This window comes from Ceratotherium simum, chromosome 12 (assembly GCF_057802395.1).
Source record: "Ceratotherium simum simum isolate JZ-2026a chromosome 12, ASM5780239v1, whole genome shotgun sequence".
In the NCBI taxonomy this organism is placed as follows: Eukaryota; Metazoa; Chordata; class Mammalia; order Perissodactyla; family Rhinocerotidae; genus Ceratotherium; species Ceratotherium simum.
The window spans coordinates 31,589,042-31,597,805 of NC_141911.1; the positions used below are offsets into that span (position 1 = coordinate 31,589,042).

At 42.0% G+C, this 8,764-nt stretch overlaps 1 long non-coding RNA gene across 2 annotated transcripts in view; it reads right to left on the minus strand.

Moving 5' to 3' along the window:
• LOC147915812 (uncharacterized) overlaps positions 1-7,585 on the minus strand; it is a 42,871-nt gene extending 35,286 nt beyond the window's left edge. For both annotated transcript variants that reach the window (XR_015553802.1, XR_015553801.1), the window contains exons 1-3: positions 7,480-7,585; positions 3,959-4,022; positions 502-602 (exon numbers count right to left, since the gene is read on the minus strand). This is a non-coding gene — a long non-coding RNA (uncharacterized LOC147915812). The remainder of the gene's footprint in view (positions 1-501; positions 603-3,958; positions 4,023-7,479) is intronic.
• Between the last annotated feature and the right edge of the window lie 1,179 nt (positions 7,586-8,764).

Here is an 8,764-nt window from a genome sequence, read left to right on the forward strand (position 1 = left end):
TTCTGCTGGGATATTTCATGACTCAGGCCAATTTCTAGGCCTCACATATTAAAATAAGAAAATTTAATCCACTGGAACTAACAGAAGTATTTCAAAGTTAGAACTAAGACATTTATCACATACTATATATGAGAGCATAAGCAATTTTCCATGTTAATAAAACTTTTCATAAATATAATTTTACTGGCTACATAAGATTTCATTGCCTGGATCTCATTTATCTACCATTTCCTTATTGTTGGGCAGTTAGGCCTTTAGTTTTTTTCTTTATATTACAAATAAGGCTACATTATCCATTTCTGTGAGCAAGTTAGCTGTATTTCCTTAAGATAATCTGACTTAAGTTATAGTAAATAACCAAACAACTTACAGTTTTTTCTAATAATAAGATTTAACATTTTAAAATTTTACAATAAGCCATTTACATAAACATTGTCTTGTATAATTATCCTTTAAGGTATGGTTACATGGTCATTGAAATGACTACAATAATTAACTTACAGAAAATTTCAGTTTTGCAGTAGTGAGCAGGCACATGGTTATCTCTGAGAGATAATCAAAAACAAAATAATCCAGCTTCTCTCCATACAGTAGCTGAGGAACTAGAAGTAAAGCACAAAGTGTAATTTATTTTTTTTAATTTAAGTTTAACAATAATTTAATCAAATTGAAAAAAAATGTATGAGTGAAATCTCATTTCTTTTACATTATCCAAATACAGAAGTTGTATATACATACTTATGCACTTTGGGGGTATGCCCTTGGGAACCCTTTCTGTCTTAGTGAGTTTTTTGTCACTGTACTTTACATTCAAGCACTGCCATATTGGGGTGATAATCCACACACTTCACCAAGCTGACTAAAGGAAAAGTAAGTTATTAGAGGGTAAGAGAAAAGATAAGAAAATAGAAAAATATCTATAGCAATGGTAGGGGATTTCCTTATTCTCAGTGCTCTCCAGAAATTATTTCCTTCAAATGGCAAGGATCTCTTTGTAAAAGAAATTATATATTTCCAATTCATCAGGTGTAAAATCTTCATCGCTATTTCAAGCTCATACTTCAATTCAGGCAAAAATCAACTCTGCCCCTCACAGCTTTCCGTATGATGTAAATATGAGAGGTCAAGGGGAACGCTTGCTCTTACTAAGCCTCTAATTTCCCTCCTTCCATCATTCTAAAATAATTCATTGTCTTCAAGTTACTCCCTCATTAAAAACCTCATTCAAAGGCAATTCCCAGAGTACAAAACAAGGAACAAAGAAGTATAAAGAAAACTACTATCTACTATCATAAGACATTTCTTCCTCCTAAACAGTGGTATGATTAAAGGCAGGAGCTTTGTCTTAATGTGGCGTCCCTAGTCTCCAGCATTGTACCTGATGGGCACTTAGCAAAAGCTGGTTGAATTAATGGTTGACTGACTAAGAGAGTATATTTCAAAACCATTCTTCTTGTCAAAGGTTTCTTCACATCATATCTCTCATTTTTCATAAGCCATCATGGCATACCCAAGGATTAGTTAAGCCTCTAATTTCTTATGAACTGCCATAGAATCCTTTATTCTGACATGTTGAAATCCCTAAAACCTACTGTAAAGAGTCCATGTAAAGGCTTTTCACAGGTGGAAACATTTTCCACTAGGTCAGAGACGTTGGTTCAGCAAAGTCTTATGTAAATATATAAAATACATGCAGTGTTAGAGGTATTTCTTTATTAATGAGATAGTCATTTACACATTTTCCCCTGTATAACACAACTACAATACCCTGTAAGACAGATGGATGGCTTTTACAATCATAAACGAGTAAACTCAGATATATGATTTACATATGAAAAACTTATTAAAATATGAGGAAAATTATTGAAAGATAAATTGTCCTATAATTAATTCTATGTTATTTCTCCAGGATACTTGAGCTCAGAAAGGTCAACAGAAACTACTTTGAGATGAGAAGTACCAACTGACGAAACGTTGTCTGTCAACCTTCAATTAAGCCATCCTACAGACTGTACACAGAACAAAATCTTTTATCAGTGATTTCAGAGAAGGAAGAAAAATCTCACTTTGGGATTTCATGTCAAGATGTTTAGTAAAAGTGCAACACTCAAACAGGCACAACAAGTGGATGTGTCTGTGATCATGGGAATATGGTGGTAAGGGAGAAAAAGCAGACAAGAACAAATGGACGCCACCAAAATCAGACAAAGCCCACTTTGTGGTGATGGATAATTCAAATGACCACCATAGGCTTCAGGGACAATGTAAAATTCAAGAGGGAGATATAAACTGCGTTGCAAATTAGTTTAATGCATTTTTAAATGTTTCCATGTTCAGACTCTTAAATCATATCTGCCAGCATTTCAATGGTCCAGAAGCAAATAGGGTGGTTCATGAAATCTGCATCCTTGAGAAAAGGTATCTGAACAAGTGTAAGACACAGTGAAAAATTTCAAGAACTGGCTGTCAGTCTGCCTTCTCTTCAGTGTATGATAACCTGCAAGCAGCCCAAAGGGAAGGGGCAAGGAGACAGAAGCAGCAGAGGCCCAGCAAGACCCTCTCCCAAGGGCTGCAAGGCTCCCTCACTGAAGTCACCCTCTGTGGAGATGGAGTCCAAGGGTCGGAGTTTGATCCGACTTTACCCCACCCTAACTGTCGGGCTGAAGGATACTGAAGAATTGATTAAACGAACTTGTTTGTTATACTGTGTTAATCAGAACTTTAAAAAAAAGTAAATAGAGATGAGAAGATAATAGAAATAATCATTTTAAAGTATTTCTCTATGGTTTATACTTACAAAAAGTTCTTATTCCTTCTTGAGAGCCCTGTATTTTTTAAAGGTAAACAATGTGTTGAATTTGGTATAAATCTGGAGTTAAAACAAAGACAGACCAACAGAAACTATCTTGTTTCAGGAAATAGGTTGTATTCTGTTTTGTATAGGCCCACTACAGTGCCCAAGAAATATTTATTGACAAGTAAATGTTAAACTAAAACAATTCAAATTATGTGGCTATACCAGAACTCCTGATGAATAAATATAAGACTAATAGATATTCTTGAAGAATAAACCTAAGTACAATTGGTAAGTAACTGGTATACAGTGTGTGAGAGGCACTGTGCCAGAAGGATGAATAAAATCTGGTCTGAGTCCTGGGACCACTTCCAAGGCCTGTCTATTTTATTAGAAAATAAAGGCATTTACTGGCCACAGCCAACTCTTCATTGAAGAAGTCCCTTCCTCAAGTGTAATGCCCCATGGTCATGCACACCTTTCTCCTCTCCAGGTCTAGGACAACTCTACCCTGGATGAACCCTCACATGTTGGGACCATCTCCTTCTCACCACTGTGTGGCGCACTCTGCTCTTTGGCTCAGGAACCCAGCCTTGTTTAGTGGCCAGGGAGGCGGGGCTGCCTGGGAACATGGCAGTTTTTGAAGTCTTTCTGAGCCTGCATGATTACTGAGGAAGGGGTTGCAGACCAGGGAAAGAGTACCTCACAACCAAAGCAGGACTGCTTGGGAATCCCCAGGGAAGATCTGAAGCTGCCTCCCTTTATCTAACAGTCCTGTACTCTATGATTCTTAAATCTCCACCCATAAGAATACAGAACTGGGTCTGGGTCTCAGGGCCCCCCCACCTCACAACCCTCAGTGCCCTAGAGGCTTCAAAACTAACAGAGTCTCAAGAATATGGCCTACACCTTGGAGTTTTAAGAAAAAACTAATTCAAGATGAAAAATACATCAGTACGCTGTCTGGCGTCTTGCTGTCCTCAAACTCCAGCTGGAGCTGACTTCCTTCTCGTCCTCAAACAGCCTGTATTGTATACACCTTGTAAAACTGGCCTAGACTATAACAAGAGATTGTGAGTTTCCTGAGGATAAGGACATGTCACATTCTGCTTTGAATCGCTAGAGCCAAGCATTGTATGTTGAACTAAAATAAATAGTACTCACCCAGCAGAAACATGCTGAAGCAATGGCAACCAACAGCTTTTCACCAGCTCATTACCTGGGTTACCTGTGAGTGAGTTAAGTGGCTGAATCAGTGCACAGGTTTTTGTGAGAGACTGAGATAACAAGAATATATACTGCCTTCTTAGGCATAGCAGGGCCAAAGGCTAAGAGAAAATTATGCAGAATAATGGGATTTCAGACGATTGGTTCCATTAGAATCTACAGATATGAGGTACAGATGCCACTAATTATTCACTTTTTTATTTGCACTATGCTATGAACTCAGAAACCATTCACCCTGAAATGTTTAATACGGTACATTGCATCAATAGTCCTCAGTAATATTAGTGGTCCATGTATAATGTAGCTTTCTGGCTTACAAAGCACATTCACACATAAATTCTCAAAGCTGCCCATTTTTCAGCCTCCTCATAGTTAAATGCTTTATGTATGTTTATGTTTCACCTTACACTCACAATAAACCTATATTATGCCCATCCCACAAATGCAGAAAATGGACGTTCTGAGCAGTTCACAGTACTAGTGAGCATGTAACCAGGATTCAAAACCAGGTTTGTCTAATAGTAAAGCGAAGGTTCTTTGTAGTATACAAAGTGGCCTCACAATGTGATCCTCACTTTAGCCCTGTGATATAAAAGTTACAAATATCATTTTTCAAACTCATTCATTCAATAAAGATGTGCTGATAACCTTACATGCTGATGGTCTGAATGTTTGTGTCTCCAGCAAAATTCATATGTTGAAATCCTAATGCCTGATGTTACGGTATTAGGAGGTGGGGCCTTTGGGAGGTGCTTAGGTCATGGATGGGATTAGTGCCTTTATAAAGAGACCCCCCCAGAGCTCCCTAGTCCCCTGCCAACACGTGAGGAAGACTGAGCCCTGGAAGAGGGCCTCATCCGACCACACTGGTAGCCTGGTCTCAGACTTCCAGCCTATACAACTGTGAGAAATAAATTTCTGTTGTTTATAAGCTACCCAGTCTCTCGGATTTTGTGATAGCAGCCCAAAGGGACTAAGACACACAGCAAGCACTGTTCCAGGCACTGAAGACCCAGCATCAATCAAAACTGTGAAAATCTCTGCCCTCTTTGGAGTTTACATTCCGGGGAGGGGGTGGGCAGGGGGAAAAAAAAAAAACCAACAAATATTGTCAGCTGGCAAGTGCTGTGGATAAAGATAAAGCAAGGTAAGGGGTTAGGATATACCAAGAGGGATCAGGTAGAATTGTAGCTATTAGATGTGGCGTGGTCAAGGGTAGGTATCTTGGATAATATTTGAAGGAACAGAAACCTGAAGGAAATGAAGGAGCCAGCCATGGTTTTTCTGGGGAAAGAGTGTTCCAGACGGAGGGACCAGTAAGTGCAGAGTCCTCAAGACAAGGATGTGCTTGGCGTATTGGAGTGATAGCTCCAATGGTCAACGTGCCAGCAGTGATGGTGAGTGGGGGGGGGGGTGGGTGGCGAGAAAGAGATGAGGCCGGAAAAGAAGCTGAGACCAAAGCACATAGTTTTTAGGTCACTGTAAGGTCTTCAGATTTTACTCTGGATGAGATAAACCACAGGACAGTTTTCATCCAATACAGGACATGACTGACTTGCACAATTACCCTTGCAGCTATGAGGAGAACTGCAGCAGGGCAAGAGAAGAATCAGGGAGACTAGGTAGAAGGCTATTGCTTAGTCCAATTAGAGAGACCATGGTTTAGACGAGGGTGGTGGTGGAAGACAAGTTTAACTGCAAGGGTTTTGACCCAAGCATGGAAAGATAGGGGTGCCATTTACTGAGATGGACAAGACTGGAGGAGAAGCAGATTTAGGAGTGAAGAGCAGGAGTTCAGCTTTAAACTTGTTATTTCTGAGATGCCTTTACAGAAGATGTCAAGGAGGCAGCTGGATACCTGAATATGGATTTTAGAGGAGGACAACTCCATGTTGGAGGCATAAATGCAGGAGTCTATCAAGGTATTGATGCTGAACATCATAGGTGAAAGCATACACAGTGAGCCAGAGAAGAGGCCTGGGACACTCCAGATTTTAGTGTTTAGAGATGAGGGAGAGCCAGTCAAGGATACTGAGAAGGAGTGGGCAGGGAGGAAGGAGGAAAAGTTTAGGAGACTTCAAGAAGAAAGCATTTTAAGGAGAGAGTAATCGATTTGGTCCAATACCATGATAAGTCATGGAAGATGAGGGCCAAGATTGATCGCTGACTTTAGAAGTCATTGGCCAACGGATGGAGATTATTAGCCCAGCTTCACTGAAAGGAGACAACCAAGGTTCTGAGGGATTAAATAAATTGAACCAAGGTTACATTGCCAATTAGCAGCAGAACAGGGCCCAGAACCAAACACTGAACACAGGTCTTCAGAAGTTAGCCATGTTTCTTGGATCCCACCACCAGGCTCTTCTTCAATAACATATTATGTCATCCTTCCCATGGTAACTGCGATTCATTAGGGGGACTCTAAAAGAATATTAAGACTGTAAACAAAAAGGAATAAACATCAGTAGGAGAATTTCAGGGCACAATGACAATCAGAAAATGGTTTGGTATTTCATGACACAGACGACGGCCCTCAAATCAATGAAATAGGCAGACACTGCAACCAGGGCATGCCCAGGTGTCAAAACACACTTCAATACAAAGAAATGATTACATCTCCTCAAAATGAATTCTCCGTTCATTGTATGTTGCTAGATGATTTCCATATAAATATATAAATAAATACCCCCAACATTACATGTTGCGACTGCTAAGAGTCAGGGCTTGAATAATGGTGATCTGATTCCCCATCCCCTTCCCCTCGCTGATTTCTTTATCAAGGTGCCCAAAAAGGGGGAGAGGGAGGATATAATTTTACTTTAGATTTTACTAAATCAAACAAATTTTAGGAGGCCAAAGGCACAAGAAAGCCCTAAACCATTCAGATATAAAAGCTCCAGTTTTAACAGACCTTACTCCTCCCTTCAAACACACAACCACTAACAACCGAAGAGGCTTGATCCTTTAAGAAGTCCACTCTGCTGAACGACTTTGCAGACCAGGAAGTGAAGATTTCCAAAAGGAGGAAGAGCCAGGGATGGATGAAAAGGAGATGGACAAGGCTCAGAACAGTCAAGTTACTCAGCACGGGGCGGGGAAGGCTGGAGTGACTGTCACGGGACAGGGAAAGGGAGGGAGGCAGGCACTTTTCCAGGCAGAGGTTGAGCGAGGGCAGGCACACGGCAAACTCTCCCTCTGGAGAGGGGAAAGGTCGGTGCAAAGCTGGGACGCGTGGCGGAGAAGAGCTTAGTTGTGTGCTCTCAACTTTCCAGAGTCGAAGTGCGATTGCTCCGACTCTGGTCCTCACACCTCATGTCTCCCTCCAGGGCTGCAGCGAACTCCTCGCGCCTCCCTTCCTGCCTGTCCTTCCCGGGATGCCGGGCAGAAAGGAGCGCGGGGTGGACAAGGTCCGGGGCGCAGTGGGGGTGAGCGCGGGGCGCAGGCGGCCGCTGAACTACCTGATACCGCCGTGTCTCCCCAGAAGGCGGAGGGCGCAGCGCTCCCACACGGGCCGGCCGTCCCGGCCCGGCTGCCGCTCGTCCAGGGCTCTGCGCCTGAGGCGGCCGCCCGCGGAAGCCGGAGAGTCGCTCGCAGCAGGTGCAGCGCCCCGGCACTGCTCCAGGCTGCGCCGCGGGAAGCAGAGAGCCCGGCCGCCCGCGCTGGCTCGCTCGGCGGCTGGGCGGGGTCACCGCCCCCCCGCGCGCCCCCTGCTGGCCAGACCTTACCTGTGCGCCGAACCCCGGGTCTGAGGTCACCAGTTCCTGCCACCCTGCGCTTCAGTAATTTCAACAACCACGACCACAAAACATAGTTTAGGGCTACTGGCTCAGCTTCTTTCCTCTGTTTTTGGAGTTAGGGCCAAAGATTTAAAGATCCTCCCCGCACTTCCCGTTCCCTTCCAAATTCTGAGTTTAAGAATGAAAAAGCCAACAAGATAAAGATATAGGAGCCCGCAAATTCTCTTCCAAGGAGCTTGAGAGTTTTATTTAAGCCAGCTCTGTTTCTCCAGCCAGGTCCGTGAAGAACCTGGTTTGCCTATAGTTTTAAATACCCTGTGAGTAAGGCGTTCTGGGGAAACTGAGGATCATTGCAAATATTCTTTCCTGGGTACTGAGAGGGATGCAAAAGAAGTAGTCACAGGGAGTTTACAGTCTAGTTTATTTTTAGTTTGCAAAGAAAGGGGAGCTAGTCTCCTTTTTTACACTTAGTCTTTGAGTCATTTTTGTTTCCATTTATGCACTTATCTTTCTTTCAAGTCCCATGGGGCCCTGGCTCTTTTCCTAGATGGAATTTAGCAAAGCATGGGTTAGAAGAAGTAAAATTTTAGAACAAAAGGAAGAAGACAGAAACCAGGCCTTCCATCTTTATAGGATGGTTAATAAAGATTATAGATGATCTGGACAGTTATGTGTCTAATAATAAAATAGTTAAAATTTATTGAATTCTTACTATTGACTAGCAACCGTTCTTAAGAGCTTTATTTATAATAATAATAAAAATAAGCTCTTATAAGATGCTTTAAATGTTTTACAGTTATTAATACATTAAATAAAACAATGTTATGAGATGGATAATATAATTATCCCCATTTTACAGTTGAGGAAACTGAGACCTTTCCCAAGTAGGTAACTTTCCCAAGGTCGCCCAGCTAGAATTAAGTTATAAAGCTGGAGTTTGAACCCACGCAATCTGGCTCCAAAGTCCACACTCTCAGCTCTCATGTTATACTGCCTGGGTTAGAAA